The sequence below is a fragment of the Planococcus citri genome, chromosome 4, assembly GCF_950023065.1.
Source record: "Planococcus citri chromosome 4, ihPlaCitr1.1, whole genome shotgun sequence".
NCBI classification, from domain to species: domain Eukaryota; kingdom Metazoa; phylum Arthropoda; class Insecta; order Hemiptera; family Pseudococcidae; genus Planococcus; species Planococcus citri.
In genome coordinates, this window is record NC_088680.1 from 67,422,502 (window position 1) to 67,447,142 (window position 24,641).

The 24,641-nt window shown below is 36.7% G+C and overlaps 1 long non-coding RNA gene across 1 annotated transcript; it reads left to right on the forward strand.

The window, feature by feature from the left end:
• The first annotated feature begins 3,271 nt into the window (after positions 1–3,271).
• LOC135844366 (uncharacterized) lies at positions 3,272–24,163 on the forward strand. Its single transcript, XR_010558508.1, has 3 exons — positions 3,272–3,549; positions 17,549–17,665; positions 21,197–24,163. It is a non-coding gene; the product is annotated as an uncharacterized LOC135844366 (long non-coding RNA).
• Positions 24,164–24,641: the final 478 nt, after the last annotated feature.

Genomic DNA, 24,641 nt, shown 5'->3' on the forward strand with positions numbered 1-24,641 from the left:
GGAGCAGTTTATTTTTTGGGGGGTTTTTAGTCATAGTGGTGCCCGTTATATAAACTTGGTACTTGTATAGTGTCCGCCTCAAAAAAATTTTTTTCACCTTAGAGTGCATTTCATCAAATTCTACATCGTTTTATATAAAACGACCTTGTGGTGCCCAATTTGGGCCCCACAAGCCCAAAACTGGGCACCACAATGACTATGTATACTTAAAACGGGCACCACAATGACTAAGTTTAAATCTAATTATATATATAAAAACTGACACACCGGGAATCGTCTAGTTTGAGCTCAAAACGTCAAGAACTATCAAAATTTTTGACCCCCGACCTTTTTTTCCAAAGTTGGGCCTGCCGCAATAGCCATCATTTTTTACAAAAATTTGGCTAAAAATGCAAAACCTATGAGAAAATTCAAAATTGTTATTTATATGTATCTTAGGTAAGGAATTAGCCTTTGAGTACGAGTACGGTACATATCTATTTAATCATGTACTGAAAATGAAATGTCACTAGGAAAAAAAAGTAAGAAATGAGAAACTGAATTTATTAATTGAGGAGCTTGGAATCAAAACTCACTTTTGCCATTGGACAAAGTTTCGAGAAAATCGACAATAACTGATTTCGCCTAGTGCGTTGATGAAAAAAACGTCGCAAAGTGTGTCGAGCTCTTGAGTAAGACTACTAAATAGGATTCCATGAGAAAATTTTTTTTTCAAGTTGCCATATCGTTGCAGTATGGCTTTCAAGTTTGGCAAAAGTGAGTTTTGATTCCAAGGTGGGTAATTTTACTTTCTTTTGCAAATATATCGAAAACTAAGCACCCTAGAAAAAAACTAACGACATTATGTCGATTGGAAATTAAATTCTCTACAATTTTCTTCGACTTCATTTTTCTGTAGAGTATTTTGTTCCGCCTCCAGAGAGCTTTAAAAGTTTTGAGCGCTCAATACATCCAATTTTTTACCTCCTCAGTTGCATAACTTCCAAATTCAAAACTACCATTTTCGCTATTTTCGCTATCAGAAAATGCTTCCGAATTTGCAATCGAATAATTTTGACTTTGTAGACTGCCATGCGACCTTGAAAATATAGTTTTGACTCCAAGGACACTTTTTAACACGAAATTGTGAAGAACTGGGGCCGAATTTGGAAAGATGGATTCTGTAGGGTGATAGAGAAATTTAAGAAGTATCCGAATCCGCAAAAAAACGCATATCGATTTTTGGTGTCAAAAGTGAGTTTTGATTCCAAGCTCCTCAATTTCTCTATTATGATGAAAAAAATCAAAAAAATATAAAAATGATAATGTAGCGAGTAGGATTGCGCCTACTTTGTTTCTCTATGAAACAAGTTGAGCAGTTGAGCTTTACAGATGCGCGCGCAGCTGATCCATTCGGATGCTGCGGGGGTGGCGTGAAGCTGTATTACGTTGAGCTAGTCTATTCTACAAGTCAGTATTTTCTATTGCTGAGGTGTATTCACGTAATCGTTATGCGAGTGCATGAACAATTATGGTCGTTGTTCATGTACTTTGATTCATCTTGATTGAATTGTATTGTTTTTATACCTCTGATGGTGTTATGTTCTTTAATTAGTAAAACGTATAGCTTTGCTTTTATGAGCGTTTCAACCCACTGACTGGCAGTGTTGTGACGTGAACACTTATTAGAAAGATAGTGCAAGACTTTATTCTTAACAAGTAAAGGATTCTGCTAATCTTACAATTATTTGATTGATCATTTTACACTTATCATTATTCATTCTTATGAGTATATATTAATTCTATATTGTAAAAATATTTACCTCTGATGTTTCAATTTTGTGATTTCATGGCTCATATTTATGTAAAAGAAATTTAAAAAACATTAAAAACCATTTATTTTAAGAAAAAATGTTTCTAAAAAATTGTTTAGCATAAAAAAATGAAAAAATCGATCGTGTATAATATGCGTTTCATTGCGAGAGAGTAGCCAGCAATTCACAACGAGCGCTCTCTGTAAGGCGGCGACGTTGTTAGTGACGTTTCCTAAAGTGTTAGATTTTCGTCTTTCCCTATAGTCGCCAGATACCTAGGAAGCTCATAGAAGCTAGGTACTGCTCACTGCCTTGAAGTAAGTAGGTTTGAAACATTGAAATTAAACTTTTTGTTTTTTCATTGTACCATGGAAAAGGATAATTTACAACATAATTGCTGTTACAATGCAAAATCTCAAGAAAATTGGTTCATTTGGAGAGGTTATAGCCACCTCAAATCAGTTTAATTTAATAATCTAACCTTACTCTGGAGTCTGGAAGATAATATGTCCGCCCCCAAATTTTTGGCTCATTTTTTGTTTTCATGAAATCATTTCTCTGTCTCCTTGGTACTTGTCTGGATGATTCTTGCATTAGGAAAACTGTTTCATAGTTTGTCTCATACCATCTGGTGAAATGGTAGGCATTCTTTTCTTAAAGGCGGATTCCACCATTATATCATAACATTTTCTTATTGAAATATTTTTACCTCTTGTTCACTGAGCAAGTTCATTAGGAGCTGACCAGCCGTAGAGAGGGCGGGGTGTAATTCTTTTTAGAAGAGTTTTTTGGATTTACGAATTGTTCTAAAGAAAAGATAACTGTTTTTAGCCAACTGGTATCTTTTGCATAATTCGTACCAATAAATTGATTGTATTCGTAGAATCGTATTTGAAAACGAACCATTTTACTCGTACTTACAAGGTAGGTACCAATAAAACCTGACGAAAAACTTGTGATAAATTTTAATTATTGTAGGAGTGTTTTTTGGAATTTTTTATTCTACCTAGTCATAATTTGTACAATATTTTTCATGACTTTTTATCCAGTTTTCAGACAGTTTTTAACAAGTGAAATAAAATTTTGCACCCCCACTGCTAAATTCTACTAACCAAGAAAGTGTTACTACTATAGTTGATTTTTTTCTCTCTTTAATTTCCCTTGGAAAAACAAGAATGGGAAAGTAATTATAAAATCTGGTAACACTGAAGTTAACGTCATTAATTTTAGGAAGAAAGTTTATCATAATTATATGTATTGAGCCAAGGTTTCTTTGAGATTGAAAATGATGCAAGTGTTCGCATTTGGCCGTTATCGACTCATAGGCATACCTAAGCCGATACAAATAGATAAAATGATATTTTCTGTGAAATAAGCTCTGATAAAATTATTGGCTGTTCGAATAAAATACCGGTATTATCACATTTATCAATTATCATAGTGTAATAAGCGATAATTTTTTAATACCTAATGATTGCAAGTTCATCCATTCGTTCTCCGAAATTACTTGTAAATGTGACCAATACTGATTTTTCCCATATTGTAATTTATTCCACTACATTTCAACTACATAAATACTGCTGCAAGTCTGCTGTATAATTTATAATACTAGAGTTCTTCGTTTAATTGAGTTCATTGTGCCCAGCTTGTGTGTTTTTCGTTAAATCTGTGCTGAAAATTAACTAATTGCCTACTTCGCTGAAGAGTTCGTTTGTGCGTAAGCTTATTTTTTCATATCAAGATAACGACTTGCCGGGTGAGTTATATGATTTTCATAACTGGGACGAAAAGGTCATGTATATACCTACTGTATACAGATTTTAAAATTTTAGTTCCATCAACACCTTACGTACCCTCGACGTCACCGTATATAAACAGTACCTTTTGGTCACCGCTTTTTAAATGCGTCCAGTGGTGTTATATTTTCGTATAATCACCGATCTTATCCTCAAAATTCTCATTTTTTCCGTTAAGCTTTCGTCCTCGCTTCGCTTAGGCCAGTTTGGTTCTCTTCTACTGAGTTACAATTTCACTCAAATTTTTTTTGAAAGAAACCCTCTGTTGATTATTTGTCAAAATTTGTACAAAATTATAACTGTAAAGTCGTTAATTTAACCATAATCGAACTGATAATGTTCTGTCATGTATGAAATTATTTTGGCGTGAATACTGCTTATTTCGTTTTTAAATTGCAGTCGTTCAAAAATACTTTTTTGTCAGGCTTCATCTGGCGTGAAACCTCATCATTGTTTGTCGTTCATTCATATTTTATGAACGAAAAAATGCTTGTCGTGATGACGGACGCCCTATTTCGTCGTGCAAAAATTATTTCCCCTTGTCAAAATCTTTTCAAGTACACAAGGTCACGGAAGAGATTGGTTTACAATCGGAGGCGAATTATACCATTTTTTGTAAATTTTTTTGTATAAACTTAATGCATATAAATCAAGTGGGGAAAAGAGTGGAAGCACTATTACAACTGTGCTGGTTACGAATATGAAATAAATACACCGCCGCGCCGGAGGCATTTTAAAAGCCTGGGGACCAAAGGTATACTGTTTAGGTATTATATACGGTGACGGCTATATATCGCACCTTGGGAGTAATAAGGTTACATCATGTTTACATCTCAAAAAAATTTATTTTGACACTAATTACTTGGCAATTTAAGGCGAAGTGAGCAAACCAACCATATATTTTTTGTAGTTTGCTCAACAAACAAAACAACACTGATAAAAAAAAGCAAATAAATTTATGTGAGGTACCTTAGTTGGAAATTTAATGGACGATTTCAATGAAATGTCACAATGATGTCACTTGACGCACAGCTGCATTGTGATTGGCTAATGGTGAAGCAACAATTGTTTGAAAGCGCTTTTGACAACATTATGTACGGGTAATCTCAAGAAAAGGTAAAATTCGTGTACATGGCAAATTTCTCAAAGGTTTTAGCATGAATTTTTTTTGTTTTGGTCCATGGAAGGATCATCCCCACACATTTCACATTTGGTATAGAGATTTTTAGCCCTTGTACTTCAACTTGCCTGTCACACGCCATGTTTTTGAAAATAAATGTTATAGAGTGTCATAAACTTCATTTTTTTCGGAAAAATTGACAAATTCTCATTATCATAGAACACAAAGGTATATTATTGTGAAAATTGCAATCCCAATAAGTCCATAGGAAGCTCACATTTCACATTTTAAAACTCACACAGCTTTTGCACTAATTTGTGATCTGTCACAAGAAAACCGGGTTAGTGTCCAAAAAATCGATTTGGTTTTTTTTATGGATATTGGTAGTACTCAATATGTAGAATCCGCCTGTGGTGGTTAAAACGTTCGCGAACGATTCTTTTGACCCAAAATTCAAGGTTAAAAAAATAGAGCAACTACAAAAAAAGGACTCTGGGGAGTCGATATGCAAATTTTTGGGACAATCGGCCCACATTTGGAGAATTGGTGCCATTTTATTGAAATTTGAATGAGGCTTAAGCTGGAAAAATCAACTCTTTTCATTTTGAACAAAATTTTTGAAAAAATTGAAAAACTCAATAAATAACTTTATTTTATAATAATCATTCATTCTTAGTAGTTTTCGCGAAATTTTTGGCGCAAAATTTTTAAAAAACGAAAAAATCGATTTGGGGAAACTTCGATTATTGGCCTTTGGGCAACCCTGATTTTGAAAAAAAAATGTCAGGTTATGTTGGCACCCCTTGTGGCCAAAAGTGGTCCAAGTTTCACGGACCTACGAATCATAGATCGCCGAACAGTGAACACATAGATTCAAACCTAACCCGGTTTTCTCGTGACAGATCACATTTTTAGAGCAATTTTTAATTATTTTTGCTAACTTCCCAATCCGACATTTTTTCTATTGAGTGGCTGCACTGGTTCACTGTTCTCATAGAAATGTTACCGCGCACTGTTATTTTCAAAACCTGCGTAACAGCTCGTTCTGATTTTACTTATCTCTAAAGTTTTGATATTTATAAAAATCTGTGTCCTTCGGCTTGGGTTTTTATTTATCCTAATGAACCCGCCAAAAACGATAGCTAAGAAAGGGAAGTTATTCTACCTACATGATAAGTACACATTTATTACGTGTTAAAAATCAAATAATGTCCAGTAAGTAAGGCTAGAAAGAAACGAAAAAACGTTGAGAATGAGATTGTCCTTTCGCTTGTGCAGTGCTCATTTGTCCTTCGACATGGCTACATTTCAGACAGCTGTACTTTTATCGCGCTATGCTGTTTTCTTTTCGCATGCTCCTAGTAAAATAGAGCGTTATTTTCGTAAACAATTGCTTCCTTTTTACTCTGTGCTCTGTTCGAGTAAAAAGAACTGGTTATTTTTACTCGATTTGATAAGCAGGAGTAAGAGCAAAATAGCAAGGGAATTGTTTTGTTTGGATCTAAAATTAAATAGCGGGTATTTTGAAATTAAAGTGGTTTTATGTAAAAAATACACGAATAAATTTGGAAAAATTGACATTTTTGAATAGAAAATGATTTTGAAAAGGACGTTACCTAATACACAATGTGATGACAAAGTTATTTTACTGAATAAAGTTCAAATGTTCTATGTTGTATACAATTATCGTTGTCAAATGTTAGAATATTACAATTTTTTAAATTAAAATCAGTCTTTCCTTAGGTTTTATAATTGAAGAGCTCTATTCCAAAGTGAGTCAAGTCATTTTCCCCCAAAAAATCATCGTATAATCATATGCAAAAAAAACCACTGGTTTTGTCGCCAACTCTGAGTAATAAACAAAGGCAACAGCAGGTGCATAACTCAACTACTATCAGCAATATACACACATGTACACACACACACTACATCATCAGTTGTTGACGCATACGCTGATGCGTTTGTTTATTAAATTATTACTCAGAGTTGGCGAACATAACCAGTGGAGTCATTTTGCGTATGAGTAGCGGTCTAGGTTAATAAAAGTCGATGCAAAAAATGCGTTTAAAATTTTTGATGCTGAAATTTGTTCTGTTTCCAAAGGTCAGTGCACTTTTCTTTGGACATAGAACAATTGCTTGTAGAAAAATTTACTTTGAAAAATCGATGACTTAATCCACTTTTGAAGTAAAAATCTCCGTAAAACGTGCTTTTTAAAAAAATGACTTGACCTACTTTGGAATAGAGCTCTTCAATTTATTTTATATTTTTAGCTCACAATATTCAGAAAAAAGTCAACAGAATATATTATGAATTTTCAATTCGAATTTTTAAAAGCAATTTCATTTCGCCTTAACTAGTACTATCAAAAAGGTTACTCCACCCACTCGAAAGCGTTCTTTTTGAACCGACACTTTATGAGCAAATGAGACAATTCCGTTTTACTCTGTGCTTTTTTACTCTGAGCAAAGAGTATTCGAAAATGTAAGCAAAATTTGACATTTCCCCCTCCCTACGCCTCACCATCTACCTCTACAAAAAAATAACTCCACATACGAATTCCATGATCTCGAAAACATATATCAATCGACATATTATTACACATCGATGAGGATCGAATCCTAATTATCGCCGTTTTAGGGGTGCAAGGCCCACAGTAGGAGGGGATGACAAAAGAAAACTTTGAACCGCTACAGCTCCGGGCTGAATGGTTTATCCTAAAAACTGTTTTCGCCAAAATGTGTCTTTTTACTTTCCGAACAGCGCGAAGCGATGTATAGGAAAGTATTGTTTTTGACCGGAAAATGAACTTTGGTATTTACACTCGGTTTTAAATTTTTACTTCACACAAATTTTTTTTGAGCAATTTTGAGATGATGTGTGTATGTATGTATGTGTCAACAAACGTCTGTAAACGCGATAAAAAGCGATCTAAAAAAGCACAATGTTTTTTGCAAAAATGTTTCAGAAATTCTTATACTTAGCCAGAAAAATTGTCAAAAAAGAATCATTTTTAATTTTTGCCAAAATTGTACAGACGTTTCTTTTTTTAAAAAATGATTAAAAATTTCAACTGTTGTTAAAATTGCCAAAAAAAAGTCCTGATTTTTGCCAAAATTGTTGAAAAATACCTTTTTTTGATGTTATCATAAAAGTCATTTTTTTTTTTTTTTGCAGAAATTACCAAAAAGCTTTGTTAGTAAGCAGGGGTGCTAACCTTAATTATTTTAATTTCGATTATGGTTTCACTCCAATTTTTCCTTGAAATTTTTCAGTTTTCAGTTTGGTTTTGGTTTTGAAATTCAAAATTTCGGGTTTCGGTTTCGGTTTTGATCTCATTTATAAAAATTTTGGTTTCAGTTTTGGTTTTCGGTTTTTTTCGGTTTTACATAATTTTTTTTTTCAAACATCTTCAATTCAAAATTTCTCAATCTCAGGAAACAAAGTATATTAATTTCATATTAATTCTAAAAAAGTATATATTTTTCAAGAACAATAATTTGTATAATTTTTTTAATAGATAAATTTGTAAACAAAAGTCAAAAAAGTGAAAAAATCCCCCCCAAAAAATAGAAAAACCTGAAAAAACCCAAACCGAAAACCGAAAAAAAAACGAAATAAATTATATCGGTTTAGGTTTCGGTTTCACTCACTCTGCTTCATTTTTATTGTTATGGTTTTTTACAGTTTTTAAAAAAACTATGAAATTTCAGTTTTTGTTTTCAGTTAGCGTTTGAAAATGGCTAAAATTAGGTTCTTGTTTGGGTTTTGGTTACAGTTTTCGGTTTTTTGCGGTTACGGTTAGCACCCCTGTTAGTAAGTAGCAAAAATTTTGAAAATTCCTGCTTTTGTCAAAATTATCCTAAAAACTCCTTATAATGTTTTTTGCCAGAATAGTCTGCAAAGTTCTGTTTTTGCCTAAATTGTCAGAAAAGTCTCGTTTATGTCAAAATAATAAAGAAGTTCCTTTTTTGTCAAAATTATCATGCTGTACGAGAGCCGATAAAACCGGATCGTTCTCCCTATACGCTACTATCTGGTATCTGACTCAACTAGTTACCTGCCCTAGCAGGTTCAGCCAGTATTTTACCCCGATACCGGTTAGCGAGTAGCGTAACCGTTTTCAGCTCTAATAGGTACGATAAAAACTCATTACAAAATTTGAAAAAAGATGAAAAAAAAACAAAGGAGTAAAATAATGAGAAAAATTAATACGAAAATGACGAAAAATGACTAGAATTGACACATCAAAATGCATAAAATAAAAAATAAAATGATAAAATTATTACAATACATAATATTTTAAAATAAACGAAAAACAAGCGATTAAAAAAGAAAAAGGATACTATCTCGAGTAGGTTCCTTGGAATCTGACCTTCCGCTTCTGTTTGATCTTTGGAGGTTCAGATTGAGGCTCTGGAACGATTTTTGGCTCCAGAACATCGTTTTGCTCATCGGGCAGCAGGTAGGCTGGTTTCAGGCGAACTAGAGAGACAACAATTGTACGTTCGTCAGCCTCAACCTCAGCAGTCTTGTCAGTACGACGAATAACTTTATGAGGTCCAGTGTAAGGTGGCTGTAATGCTCGACACTGCGTCTCAACTCGAAGGAAGACATGAGAGCAGTATTTGAGAGCATCTGGTACATAGATTGCGCCTTGTTTGTGCATTCGCGTTGTCTCTGTCATACTACAAATCACCTGTTGAATACCACAAACAACTTCTAGCTGATCCACTGTAGCTTCAGATGGGGTGAAAAAGGCATCAGGTAATCTGAGCTCTGTGCCGAATGTGAGCTGAGCTGCGGACACCCCTTGGTTGCTGCAAAGTGCAGATCGTAAACCAAGGAGGATCATGGGTAAAGCATTAAACCACTTAGGTGTTTGATGAGCCATGATTGCTGCTTTCAGAGCTCGGTGCCATCTTTGGATGCGGCCATTAGACTGTGGATGGTAGGCTGTGGTGCAATTACGTTGAGCACCGAAAAGCTCAGCCAGTTTCTGGAACAAGGTTGACTCGAACTGACAACCTTGATCGGTGGTAATCGTTGCAGGAGCGCCAAAACGAGATACCCACTCTCTTGTGAGGATTTTGGCGATCTTTTTGGCAGTTATCTCCGACACAGGAAATGCCTCAGGCCAGTGAGAGGTATGGTCAACCATCATTACAACATAGTTGCATCCTTTGGATGGTGGAAGTGGTCCAACTATGTCCATGTGCAGATGGTGAAAACAAGGAATGGACGCAAATTCGCCATATGTGACCGTGCATATTAAAACAGACCTTAAGCCAAAAAACTGTTTTTGGGAAAAATGGGTTTAAAGTTTTTGGATTATTTTTTTGCGCGGGGGGCTTCGCGGCTACCCGCGTAACATTCAGGTTGTCCTGGTGGTGGCAGAGATTCCAAAGTTGCTAACAATTATTGTTTTACTGTGTAAGTTGAAACCAACCTAACAGAAAAAAGTTTTTATGCATGAAAATGTTGTGCAAGTTGAAAGCGACCTAACGGAAAAACGTCAATGTTTTGCAAACGCAGCCAACAAACATGCATGTTTAAGGTACTAAACATGCTCCATTGTTCTTGAGACCAACTTTTTTGAAAAATTCAGCATTTTTTACATAATAATCCGTATTTAACTCAAAAGTGAAAAAAAAGTCGTAAGGTCTGTTTTAATATGCACGGTCACATATGGCGACTTGGTGTGTCATCTGATTTTGGATCTCTGGCATCTGACACGTGCACGAGCCCATTTGAGGCAGTCTTGACGCGTGTTTGGCCAGACGAAGCGACTTGCGACCATTTTAGCAGTCATTTTAGCGCCAGGATGAGACAAATTGTGCACACTGTCATGCACATGTTGTCTGAACTTGGCTGGAACAAGCAGGCTCAGCTTGGCGCCTGACACATCGCATAACAGCAGAGCAGTGGAGTCTGGTACTGGTGACAGAGCAAGTTTGAGGCTGTGTGGAATTTTACTAGCCACCATGTCAAGTATCTCTGCGTCTGCCAGCTGCTCTTTCGCCATCTCTGTGTAGTCGACTGTCACTGGTGCCTGGAGCGTGCATACTCTTGACATAGCATCAGCAGGGATGTTTTCTGGACCAGTAACGTATTGGAGATCTGTGGTAAACTGAGCATGTAGGCATATGTCAGTGGGTGGTGGTCTGTACACACCGTGAACTCACAGCCTTCCACCTGACATCGGAAATGCTTGATAGCAGCAAAGATTGCCAACAGCTCTCTGTTGTAGGTGCTGTACTGCGTCTCTGCGCCCGACAGCTTACGAGAGAAAAATGCAAGTGGCTGCAGAACATCTTTGCAAATCTGATGCAGCACTGCGCCAATAGCATAGTCGGAAGCGTTTGTCATTAGTACGAGCTTCAATGACTGGTCAGGATGATGGAGGAGGACAGCTGCGGCTAACTTTGACTTGAGCTCCACAAATGCGGATTCTGCGTCAGGTGTCCACTTGAGTGGCGTTTTATCATTCTTTTTTTGCGTAAGAATGATGGCCTGGAGTTGGCAATGAACTCCAGCAACTCCTGCCATGCAGGGATGGTAATATCCCATCATACCAATGAACCTTTTCAGACCAGATAAGGTGCACCGGGGGAAGTCAGAACGTTTTTTCACAATTTCAACTTTGATCAGCTGTTACTCTCGTACTAATGAACCAATATGGCTGAAATTTGGTATGTAGGTTCCCATAAGGGTTCTTAACCTACGGTAAAAATTTCAGCGCGATTGTCGCAGTAGCTTTCGCACAATCGAATAAAATGTAACTTGTTCTGACTTACCCCACTTTGGGGTAAGTCAGAAAATCTACAAAATTAATTGGTATTATTAGGATTCGACCCTGATCGATGCGCAATATGTCGAATAACATGTTTTCGAGGTCGTAGAATCCAAATCTGGAGTTATTTTTTTTTGTAGGAGTGGGGGGGGGTGAGGCGTGGGGAGGGGGCAATTCCAAATTTTTCGTACATTATTGTGTAATATGTCGATTGATATGTTTTCAAGGTCGTAGAATCCGAATCTGCAGTTATTTTTTTTGTAGGAGTGGGGAGTGAGGCGTGGGGAGAGGGAAAATTTCGAATTTTTTGTACATTATCGTGTAATATGTTGAATAATATGTTCTCGAGGTCGTAGAATTCAAATCTGGAGATATTTTTTTTTGTATGGGTGGGAGGTGAGTCAAGGGGAGAGAGAGTAAATTACAAATTTTGCCTATATTAATGTGTAATATGTCGATTGATATGTTTTTGAGGTCGTATAATTCGAATCTGGGGTTATTTTTTCGCAGGGGTATGAGGCGAGGCAAGAGGTGAGGAGAAATTTCAAATTTTGCCTATAATATTGTGTAACATGTTGGTTGATATGTGTTCAACGTCGCAGAATTCGAATCTTGAGCTAGTTTTTAGGGTCGAGTGCTATTCAAGTATCACCGTTTGGGGACAGGGCCCCACCCATGCGAAACTACGACTCACCTTCCACCTTCACCATAAAAAATGACTCCGGATTCGAATTCTACGACCTCGAAAATATATTATTCGACATATAACACGATAATGTAGGAGAAATTTGAAATTTTCCCTTTCCCCACGCCTCACTCTCCACTCCTACAAACAAATTACTCCAAATTCGGATTCTACGATTTCGAAAACATATTATTCGACATATTACACAATAATGTACAAAAAATTCGAAATTTTCCCTCTCCCCACGCCTCACCCCCCACTCCTACAAAAAAAATAACTGCAGATTCGGATTCTACGACCTCGAAAACATATCAATCGACATATTACACAATAATGTACGAAAAATTTAGAATTGCCCCCTCCCCACGCCACACCCTCCACTCCTACAAAAAAATAACTCCAGATTTGGATTCTACGACCTCGAAAACATATTATTCTACGTATTACACATCGATGAAGTCGAATCCTAATTATCAATGTTCACTTTTCTGACTTACCCCATAGCACTAATTTAGGGGGTAAGTCAGAAAAAGCGATATAAATAATGAATAATTGAAAATTAACAAAAATTGAATACTTGGGGTTTTACATTATTGTTTTAGGAATACTTTCACTTATAATATCACTTTTACTGATCATTTCTTCTGAGGTAAAAAGCAGTTTGAAAAACACTGATTACAATTTGAAATCAAATTCAAAACAGCAACTAAAAATGAACCAATGAAAAGCCTGTAAAATGAAACTGGGTCGCGAAATTTTTTATGCTGTGATGAAGTAGGGGTAGTACCCTCAAGTTACCCCTGGGTAGCGCTTCGGCAGATATAAGCCTCTAAGAGCTAGAGCAGTTTTTCTGACTTACCCCGAATTCGGACTTCCCCCGGTGCACCTTATGTCAGATGGTTGAGGGTAATTGATGATAGGCTGGACTCTTTTCAGGAGATGGCTGAATTACAGCTGGAGTGATTTTATAACTGAAGAAATCGACACTCTGCTGACCATAGACACACTTGCTCAGTTTGATGACTAAGCCAGCAGCTGCCAAATGCCTCAGAACTTCCCTGACATGTGCCTCATGCTCTTCTGGCGAGTCAGACGCAATCAGAATGTCATCAATGTAGATATAGATGTATGGTAGGTCTCTGAATAGACCATCCATAAACCTCTGAAACGTCTGTGTGGCATTTTTCAAACCAGGAGGCATCAGAGGAAATTCGAATAACCCAAAGGGGGTTATGACAGCAGTTTTTTCGATGTCCAGCAATTGGGAATCGAAGCGGATCTTTGTGTGCTGTAAACGTACGTTTGTGTGCGTAAGTAAACAATCTCATTTGGTCCCAACCTGCGGAAGCGTTCCATAAGATTGCATGTAAATTTGCTACTTTTCAATTTCAATTTTTTCTGAAATTTTGTGTTAAAAAAGGCTCGTTTTTTAATATGATATGTTAGAAAGTCTGAATTTTCGCTTTAAATAAGTTTTTTATCAATAAGTGTCTTATTCATTGAGAAATTTGAACGACAAGCATACCATTTTTACATGGTTTCTTATGGGACTACTTTTTGTTTGGGACCAAATGAGATCGTGTAAACATGGTAAAAATGTGCTTTGACGTCATTGTGACGTCACGCTTCGATTCCCAATGCGATTAGAATGCCAGAATAGGCCTTGCAAACGTCAACTTTGGTAAAGATCTTTTTACCGTGCAGGCCAATGTTGAAATCGAGAATGTTCGGCACATGGTACTTGCTAGGCTTCTTAATAGCATTTAACCGCCGGTAGTTGCCTGTCATATGCCACTAGCCTGCATCTCGTTTTCCAGTAACATGAAGGGGAGAAGCCCATGGCCTTTTTGAAGGTCTCGCTTCACCATTACAAATCATCTCCTCAAAAGCTAACTTAGAGGCTCGAAATTTCTCAGGAGGAAGGTGACGCGTCTTGGCAGTGACAGGTTGCCCTTCTGTCTCAATGACATGTTCTGTCATGTGCTTGACATCACACCTAGGACGGACGTTGGGGTGTGTCAACTCCGGAAATTTGGCAAGGAGTTTGGAAAACTTGGCAGATTGGTCGACAGTGCTGAGAGACGTTGCGACAATGTTGATGTTTCTGACTGTACAGCCAGCTGACAGCAACGTGGACTCATCGACTAATCTACTGTGACACAAGTTAGGTAGTAGGTTGAACTTTGCCAAAAAGTCTGCACCAATAATCGGCTGATCTACGTCGGCAATAACAAATGGCAATACAAAGTCACGTCGTAGGCCTAAGCTTAGATGGCATAGGCGAGTACCATACATATTGATTTTGGTACCATTTGCTGCATACAACGTGTATGACGCCCTACTACAACGATCAGTTGGCTTGGCCAGAATGACAGACACATCTGCGCCACTATCTATGAGAAAGGTCAGATTTGTGCCACGATCGTAAATGAATAATCGCTTAGACTTCAATTCCGGCTCGTCATAAGCTGCTACATGCACTTGCAGTGCTACTTCGAGTTTTCCGGCGCCTTCCAGGTGCATCCAGCACAACAGTTTTTTGCATTTGCGCCCCACTTATTGTGGTACCAACAGAAATCGCGATTGTGCGGTGTTTTCGACCTATTACAAGACTGAGATCGGTCATATCTGCAACCAGGTGTCTGAGATCATGAACAACATTCGTTGGTCAGCTGGTTGACAGATCTCATAACTGCGGCAAGCTGAGATCTGAGCTGCTGCAACTCGTCGTTGGTAGTAGCACCAACGTTACTCAAACTTGTGCCGGCAGCTGACGACATAGTGACTGAGGCTACACTCTGCAAACGTACACAAGGCATAGCTGCATCTGCTGCATTGGCCATTTTATCGGGATCATTAATTTCACCTGAGGCCAACACCAACTGGACAGGTTCAGGTAAGCCACGTTTAAATAGCTCACTCAAGTTCGAATTGGTGAGCCTATTTTTAGCATGCTCACGCATTTTGCGTAACAATTGCTAAGGTTTACGATCACCTAAATGGCAACCTTTGAGGAGCTTGGTTACCTGTTTGGAATCTGTCGGCTAGTATACTTTGAACAGGCGATCTCGGAGAACATCCAAGGGATCTACATCAGGTGGCTTGTAAAGCAGGTCACCAACACGTTTTGCAACAGTGGGTGGTAAAGAGGCAGCTACGGCAAGGAATTTTGTCTTTTGGGTAGTGTACTGACCCAACTGTAATTTCAACTCGACCTGACACCACCAAATCCTGACATGGTCAGGGTCAAACGGGGGTAATTTGATTCGAAAATTGACAGCACATAGCTGGGGACTAGGCGGAACTGGCTGCTCGTTTTTCTTCCCATCACCATCAGTTGGACCAGTCATTTTTACACAAAGAAAAACGAAAATCGCACAAAAAGCGCTCGGAACATGCACAAATGCGAAAACAATCGAATGTACGTAATTAAATTACCTCGAAAAACGCGAAAAAACACACTAATGGGGTCACCACTGTGAGGTCTGGGCCTCACTTGAAATCATCAAGCTACGACTTGAATAAATAAATAGTCAACAGACAGGTGTGTGACAGTTGACAAACATTTATTAGAGGAACATACAAAGTAATAAACATGATAATCGTGCGCAAGATATAAACGTAACATACTGAATAATAGATGAACAGCTACGTCTGTGGCTAGAGGTACCATGCCTCCCACTACGTCACAGTTAGCGGCACGCGCAGATGCGCTAGGCAGCTGCGCCTACAACTTGGCACTTGACAGACGTCTGTCAGTTGACGCCACAATTATTATGCCACATATGCTCCGCATACCTATACAGTGCAGTACACATACAGATTTGTAGCGGTATCAAATCATATGAAAACGACACCAATGTCATCAAAGTAACTTAATTTCGAAAATTGTGAAAAATGAGGTGGGCTGAGGGGGTCTGGAGATGACTAGGTGATTGTAGCAGAAAATCTGAAGGTCATATTCGTGTTCAGCAGTATCGAATCATATGAAAACGACACCAATGTCATCAAAATAACTATATTTCGAAGATCGTGAAAATTGAGGGGGACTGAGGGGCTCTGGAGAGGGGTAAGTGAGTGTGGCAGAAAATCTGAGGTCATATTCGTGCTCAGCGGTATCAAATCATATGAAAACGACACCAATGTCATCAAAATAACTATATTTCGAAGATCGTGAAAATTGAGGGGGACTGAGGGGCTCTGGAGAGGGGTAAGTGAGTGTGGCAGAAAATCTGAGGTCATATTCGTGCTCAGCGGTATCAAATCATATGAAAACGATACCCTACTCATTGATAGTTATTTTTTTCAAAATCCCCATTTCAGCCCCACCCCCATACGATACATTATTTCAAGTTTTCACCACGGCGCACGAAAGCAAAAATTTCTAATATAGTATATGATGTTTGGGGGCCAAAAATACATCCAAAAAACGAGTTTGCAAAATTGTACCTCGCACTCTTGATTGTTAATAGGCATAAAAAAATGAAAAAAACGCCATTTTGAGGGGTAAATATGAGGGGAGGGGGTTGAAAATTTTTGTCGGGATACCTACTAAGGATATACATAACTTTCAGAAAAATTTTCAAAATCGGTTGAAATGGGGCTGAGAAAAGTGTTACTGAAATTTCAAAAAAGGGGGGTTCCGCAAAAAGGGGAGGTGGTGTGGATCTGAAATTTTTCACGGGGTAGTTTCTCGATGGTACCCACTTTCAATGCTGATATCAACCCGAACGCTCTCGGGGCCCATTTCACCCCTCCTATGCGCCGATAGCCCTTTTGTGTATTTAAGAAAACCCCTCAGATTTGAATGGTTCCTGTTCCACCCCCTTTGGGGTAGAAGTGAAGTTGATATATCATTAGATCGGAAATTTGACGTAGATTCTTGTATCTAACCTCATATTTCGCTAAAATGCAATGCGGGGGAGAAAATTGCAAAAAACTGGTTTTGGGGGCTTAGATCCACAATAGGGGAGAACGCTCATCAGGGACGACCGGGGACTCATCGGATTCGTGTTCAGCACAAAAAAATGGACCAGTATATCAAAATTCAGCTTTCTACCTCACTTTTCCCAATGGAATGCTATTTTTCCTGGACTAAAAAAATGGTTTCTTTACTTGAAAAATTATATGTATGTAAGAACAATGGTGTTTTGAGATCTTCACCATTTACGCTAGTGGCCAACTAATCCGCCAAAGGGCATCCTTTTCGAGCGAATGTCGGAAGTTGACAAACAGTCTTGCGTTATTACCAAAAAGTTGCCAATTAATATCTATACAACATTAAGCATTCCCCCACCACCTCTGTCTTAATCTTGAAGCTATAAAATATTTCAACGGTCAATTTTGTGTGTTTTTTTACAGACGTACAAAGGACTGAAGTCCAAATATTCCTAATTTCGAGCAAAAATGAAGACGTCAGCCATAGTTGGCTGTCTGCTGCTTTGTGTCACTTCCTTGGCTTCTTCAGTTGCTAGTCAGGTAAGCGTTACTCAAGTGATAGTTTTTTAATGAACATCAACTTCAGAGAAATACTATTAACAATTAGGGTGGCCTAAATTTTTCAAGTTGGGATTCCCTCCTTTCCGATATCCACCCCTTCCCCCCCCCCGTGAGTGGCTGCGCCATTGATTACTCCAAATAATAAACATGATAGTGTTCAAAATTTGGTTGGGTAAAAGAGAGCATGGATGATAGATTTTATTCAGTAGGGTAGCATGATCTCCAAATTTGATTTTTTTTTGTTTGCTGACAGAGTAATATGTATTTAAAAAAAACCTGTAGGGTGTAAATTTCAATATTTTTTAAAATTATTCATCTATGCTTGTAAAGGGGAACTTCCTTCACAAAATATTAGAAATTTTTTTTTGTTCAAAACTGGAGTCTGGGGGACTGTTTCTCCAACCCTCGGGGCCCGGTTGCGGGTTTTTCACACAATCTATAATTATACCCATGCATCTATAGAAGGCAGCTTCCATAACAACTTATCACTGGGAAAAATTTCAATGTATCGCGGATTATAAAATGGCTCACTCACATTTTCCATTTGTGAAACAATAAAATTTTTAAAGAAAGCACTGCTCACTTCCCATTGAATTACTTTTTCAGGAAAAGTAGCACATTTTATATATTTCTTGAATTTTTAAAAATTACCTACACATCAAAAAACCAACTCCAGATTCGAACTCTACAACCTCGAAAACATCAATCGACGTATTACACCATAATATGTATAAGCAAAATTTGAAATCCCCCACCCATACGAACCTACGACTCACCCCTCACCCCTCACCTTCACCACAAAAAATGACTCAGGATTCAAATTCTACGACCTCGAAAACATATTATTCGACATATTACACAATAATGTAGGAAAAATTTGAAATATTCCTCTCCCCATCCCTCACTCCCCTCCACTCCTACAAAAAAATAACTCGAAATTCGGATTCTACGACCTTGACAACATATTATTCGACATATCACACAATAATGTGTGAAAAATTTGAAATTGTCTCCTACCCTTGTCTCACCCCCCCACTCCTACAAAAAAAATAACTGCAGATTCGGATTCTACGACCTCAAAAACATATCATTCTACATATTACACATCGATGAAGTCGAATCCTAATTATAAATGTTCACTTTTCTGACTTACCCCATAGCACTAATTTAGGGGGTAAGTCAGAAAAAGCGATATAAATAATGAATAATTGAAAATTGAAAAAAATTGAATACTTGGGGTTTTACATTATTGTTTTAGGAATACTTTCATCTATAATATCACTTTTACTGATCATTTCTTCTGAGGTAAAAAACAGTTTGAAAAACACTGGTTACAATTTGAAATCAAATTCAAAACAGCAACTAAAAAAGAACCAATCAAAAGCCTGTAAAATGAAACTGGGTCGCGAAATTTTTTATGCTGTGATGAAGTAGGGATAGTACCCTCAAGTTACCCCTGGGTAGCGCTTCGGCAGATATAAGCCTCTAAGAGCTAGAGAAGTTTTTCTGACTTACCCCGAATTCTGACTTCCCCCAGTGCACCTTATGTACTTAATTGCATACCTAAGCACATATATCCACACTAAGAGGAGAAGACAAGCGATTTGGGGTACATAGCAGTCAAATTTTCAGGGGTTTTTCAGTCAAAAACAATCTTCAAATTTTAGTCCAAAAAAGTGTAATAAATGGGCAACAGTTTCACTTGAAAATTAAAGGCACACACAATCCTCACAAAAAAAGGATAGAGCTTTGAAATTCGCATTATCAGCTAATTCCTTGGATTTTTTGAGTCAGAAAACTGTAATTTTAATTTTATCCCAAACTAAATAGGTACTCAATCTTCAGGGAGGGAGATGGAGAAAAAATAAAATTTTTTAGGGAGGGAGATGGGAAAAAAATGAAAATTTTCAACTTTGTCGAATGAAGCATCAAAATAAATGTTTTTCAACCTTCTAAATTGAAATCTATTTAAGAATTAATTATTTAATTCAAGTTCCTTTTCGCGAAAAATTCAACAGCAAAATGTTAAAAGATGTTTTCATAGCTAAACTATTCCAAATAACATGCATCACAAAAATGCCAGCAAAAAAGCGAAATGTTGAAGTAAATTAATACCTGAAATAGCGTTTTCGCTTTTCACTCTCAAAAACGCCAGCGGTTTTGCTTTTCGCCCACAAAAATGCTCTGTGATAAAAACTGTCTGTAGCGGTTTCGCTATCCGCTGTCATTTCCGCCATGTGAAAAGAACTCCAGATAGCGTTTTTAATGGCGAAAAGCGAATTCGCTAGCGACTTTTTAGGACTTTCTAGCTATCCGCCAGCGTTTTCGCTAGCGGATCACGTTTTTCGTTGTCAATTGGGCATGGATTATAATCAATTTTAGAAAACTTTGGCCCTCGCTTCGCTCAGTCCTGTTGGTTTTTCTTTTTCAAAATCAAACTTTTTAAAAATCTATTATTCAAACTCAAAAGAATGTGCATGTAAATCCAAAGATAAACTCCTCACAATAGAAAAAAAAATGTTTTTTTTTTACTTCTCAAAACACGATATTTCGAGAGCTTTTGCCCACACTTTGTTTGAGCCTTTTTGCTTTTCTTTTTCAGACCTGAAATTTCTATTGAAAAAAATCATTCAAATTCTGAAAATTGGAAATTTTGAAGCCTAAACAATCAACCTCCTCCTATTAAAAAAAAAAAAAACATGTTCTTTTACACATCAAAATGAGAGTTTTCAAAAGCTTTCGCCCTCGCTTCGCTCGGTCTAATTTATTTTTTCTCTCATCCTAAAAAAAAGTCCCCCCCCCCCCTCAGACATGCTCTGGCTACACCACTGCATATTTATATTCTAACATCCGATTAAGTATTAAATACAGAAAATCACTGTTACAAAGAAACACTGAGTATACCTACACTGAGAAAAATGTATAGTAGATATAAATTACTATAAATTTATAGTAAACGATCGAAATAACTATAATTATAGTAAATGAAATACTATAAGATAAAAATACTATAATATAGTAATTATTACTATAATATTATAGTAATTTTGATTATAATTTCAATACTGGAGCACGTTTACTATACTTATGATAATTTATACCAAACAAATTTTTCTCAGTGTATTGTTAAAACTGTCAACTACTTTTCTCATCAGATCAAGTGGTAAAATACAGAAATTGCAAATAAAAGATTTCAATTACCTATCCTATTTTTTGAAGATTTTGGCAATTTCTCAAATTTCGGTGAGGTGAACACTCGTGAGTGTGAGTAATCTTGGTATAGGACTGATGGAATTTGAACTTGATAAACTTTTTATACACAGGTCAGAGCATTAAAATTGAAAATCTACTGAAATTGTCAATGAGCATCCGGGCAATATTGATAACTCCAAATAATAAACATGCTATAATAATCCATAACATTTTGGTTCGGTAAATGAGGGCAAGGATGATTATGTTCAGTAGGGTATCATGATATCCAAATTTTATTTTATTTTTGTTTGTTGACAGAGTAATAACAACGGAGAAAAAGAAGCAAGTGATCCACAGGTATCTACATTGGGTTCAAATTATGGCGAATTCGATGACCCCGAGGTGCCAACTACGAGCAATCCGAACTATGGGGAGTTCGATGATCCTGAAATCCCTACTACAAGTGCTTCAAGTACAAGTGATCCATCTCCCACATCATTAGAGCACTTGGATGGGAAACAAACAATTGAAGACGGCATATGTACACAGAGCCATTGCCTAAACAATTTGTTGTTTAGTTTCGTCATTTGTACCATTATATTGGTGATTGTTATTGGAGCCCTATTTTTTTTTAAAAAAAAGGTCTCCCTCGGTTCCCCCAATCAATGTTGGTTAGGTAATTAGCCCTTTTCAAATGAAAATTTAAGCACTTGATCCGGGTATGGAACCAGGATAATATGATATTGATTTTATATATTATTTCGAACATTTCTTGAGAACTGTAGAAAGTGCTTCCCCAGTACAACTCAGTGATATCTTTTGTGCTTGCAAAAGCCAAGCAAACAAAGACCAGCCGAAGATATTGTTACATGGAGAAAAAAATAATAGTAGGTAAAGGTATAATGTACCCGCGGAAAAAAGTTCAGATGTAGCCATACGTTCATGGTAAAAAAATGTCCACTATTCTGATAGTAAATTAAGTCAAAGTACAGGTTTTTGATGGTTTCAAAACTTTTCACGAATGTTTAGTCACATTGGTACATGCTTTTTTGATAAGGTATAAAATGCAAGGTTGGCAAGAAAAAAACAGTCATGTTTAAAACAGTAAAAAAAAATTGGAAGTGTTTGAAACATTTTAAACGTTGCTTTTTTTTTTTTAATGAAAAAAATAGTAACATTGACTGATTGACCACAAAATGTATTGTCCAAGTATTTTGCTTATTTGAGTCAGTCATTTCGAAAACTCCATAAATCACCATTCAAGGGGTTTTTATGTTTTTCACTGATTCTGATGGAGCGTATGCGCGCTCTATCGGATGAAGTTTGGAAGGGAGCTCAAAAGTGCATATTTAAGGGTTTGTTATTTTGAAAACCCCCGTAACTCCTGCAGTCACGGGGTTTTTGAAAACTTTTTTTTTTATAAGTCAAACGAAGAACATTAATTTCAATTTATGCCGTAAAATAGATAAAATTTTTGTTGCTTCTTTATTACATTAATTTAATTAAATCGTAGATTGTAGGTATAACCTCAATAAATGAATGAAAATCCGTATTCAATCATTTTGGGTATTGGAGTTACGGGATTTTCTAGGATTACGGGTCACTTTTCAGGTTTTAAAAAGCGGTTTTACCATAAAAATACAGCACACAGACAGTTTTTTTCGTTTCTTGAAAAATTTTAAAAACGTCAGATTGGGGTTTTCGAAATGACTGACTCATTTATTCAAAATTCTGAACCAGATCCTGAACATTAGAGCCAGCTTACCATCAAAAAAGACCAAAAATGCATAAAAATCGCATTCAAAGTGCCATAGAATGCAGTTATGCAGGGTTTCACAGAAAAATTACATACTTGGCATCGGGAGAAGTCCCCCAACACAACCCCGTCGAGTTTTTTTTGGTCCCGACCATGTCCCCAAAACCACCTTTTTGAGGGTCCGCCCCACCCCGTTGTGCGGGGTAAAAATTTCAAAATTGCTCTTTCCTGAATGGGGCAGGTAGTAGCTTCAGTTTGGCAGCGTGTTTTTTTGGTCCCAAAAAAAAAATACAAAATCAACTTCTAGAGCACTTTTTCATGTTGGATTATAGTCTCCAATTGTAGAATTTCAAACTCAACTGTGGTGATTTGTACTATTCCTTTTTCTCCATGTATCAAGTGGCAGTGGTAAGGGAGGGACGCCAAATATGGAATGCAACAATATCTCGAATGTTTACCATTGAAATCTACCAATGATGGCAATGATGGTCAGAATCAATTGAGTTGGTGAAATAACCGGCCCATAAGTACGAGTTTTGGTGGTGATCCGTGAAGTTATTTGTGTTAAGTGACCAAAATGTGATTTCATATCAAAGATTCTTTGAGTAGCCTATTATGGAATATTTTGTCTTTCGGATTTGTCAACGTTAATTTACCACTAAACGAGCCGGCCGTCATTTGTTGGCTCAACGGTTAGAAGTTTAAAAAAAAAATGGAAAATGTTGTTTTTCCATTTCTTTTTATCGGTGTTGTTTTTTTTTTTTTTAATGTGATTTGTAGTGGTATGAAGTTTTATTTTAAAGTGAATAGAAAGTTCAAAAAATTTGAAACTGGTTGCATCATACTCATTAAACTATTGAAGCTCGATCTTGAATGATATTTTAGTGATTAGGAGATTATAAAACATTGTTTCTTGAAAAGATTTTTAAATTTTGAATTTAAATTTTACTAGTGCTTCAATTTTTAAACTTCAAGTGCAAGTTGAAAGTATTAGGGATTATGTTAGAATAATAAAAAATTGTAAAGTTTCCAACTCAGAGAAATGTTGGAGAAATTTTCAAATTTTTAACTGTAATTTTAACGATTAACCGAAATTTTAATCTCAACTAGAAAAATGATCACCAATAACCTACAATAACCGTACCATAACCCGAACCTTGACTGTAAATTTAAAAAAGTGAATAACCTTAACCGTAACCTATTACCTAAATTTTGAATTTCTTGTTAAATTTGTATCCATAAGTTCCATAACCAAAAAGTTTTTTAGGTCAAGAAGCCTGGTTCCCTCTAACTTTAAGTTTCAATTGCGTCGTTGTCATTGTATTTTTCTTACCTTCGAGCGAAAAGTACTACTTTTCCAAACTCTCCGCGAGAGTCGCTCGAATTTAAAAATAATTTCTTGTAATGTACACTATGTACCTAAACTTTAAGTTTCAATTTCGTCATTACCATTGTATTTTTATTCTTGTAATGTATGTACCTATGTTGTCTAATGTGAATAATTATCAATTTGACGAGTCTATCCGTGATGGCGTTGTATTTTTCATTTCGCTGGTTTTTAACATTTTAATTCGTCTAGTCGGAGATATACGTGTTGTATTGAATTACTGAGTGATTAATCGATTTAATTACCAGAAAGACAACATGATACCATCGTGCTAGTTGTGATCTATACCCGGCTTCAAATACGTAAGTCAACAGTCAAGCGTTATTAGGCTAGGCCTAAATGATTGACGCCTGTTTGCGACATTCAACCATCAAAAAAACCACTCGATTGACGCTTATTTCACGTCAATTCTACCGTAATTTTCGCTAGGCCTAGGAGAACCGCCGACTTCGTTTTTCACGAGGTCAGCGCCGTTTCCCTGCCGAAATAAATGCTGGTGAAGGCTCGTTCAAATCTGTTCCTGTATAACAATATCAAATCAGAGATATCCGAAAGCGCGTTATCCATTACAGAATGCAACCGTCGTAAAGAAAGAAAGAAGAAAAGCCGCCTAACCACGA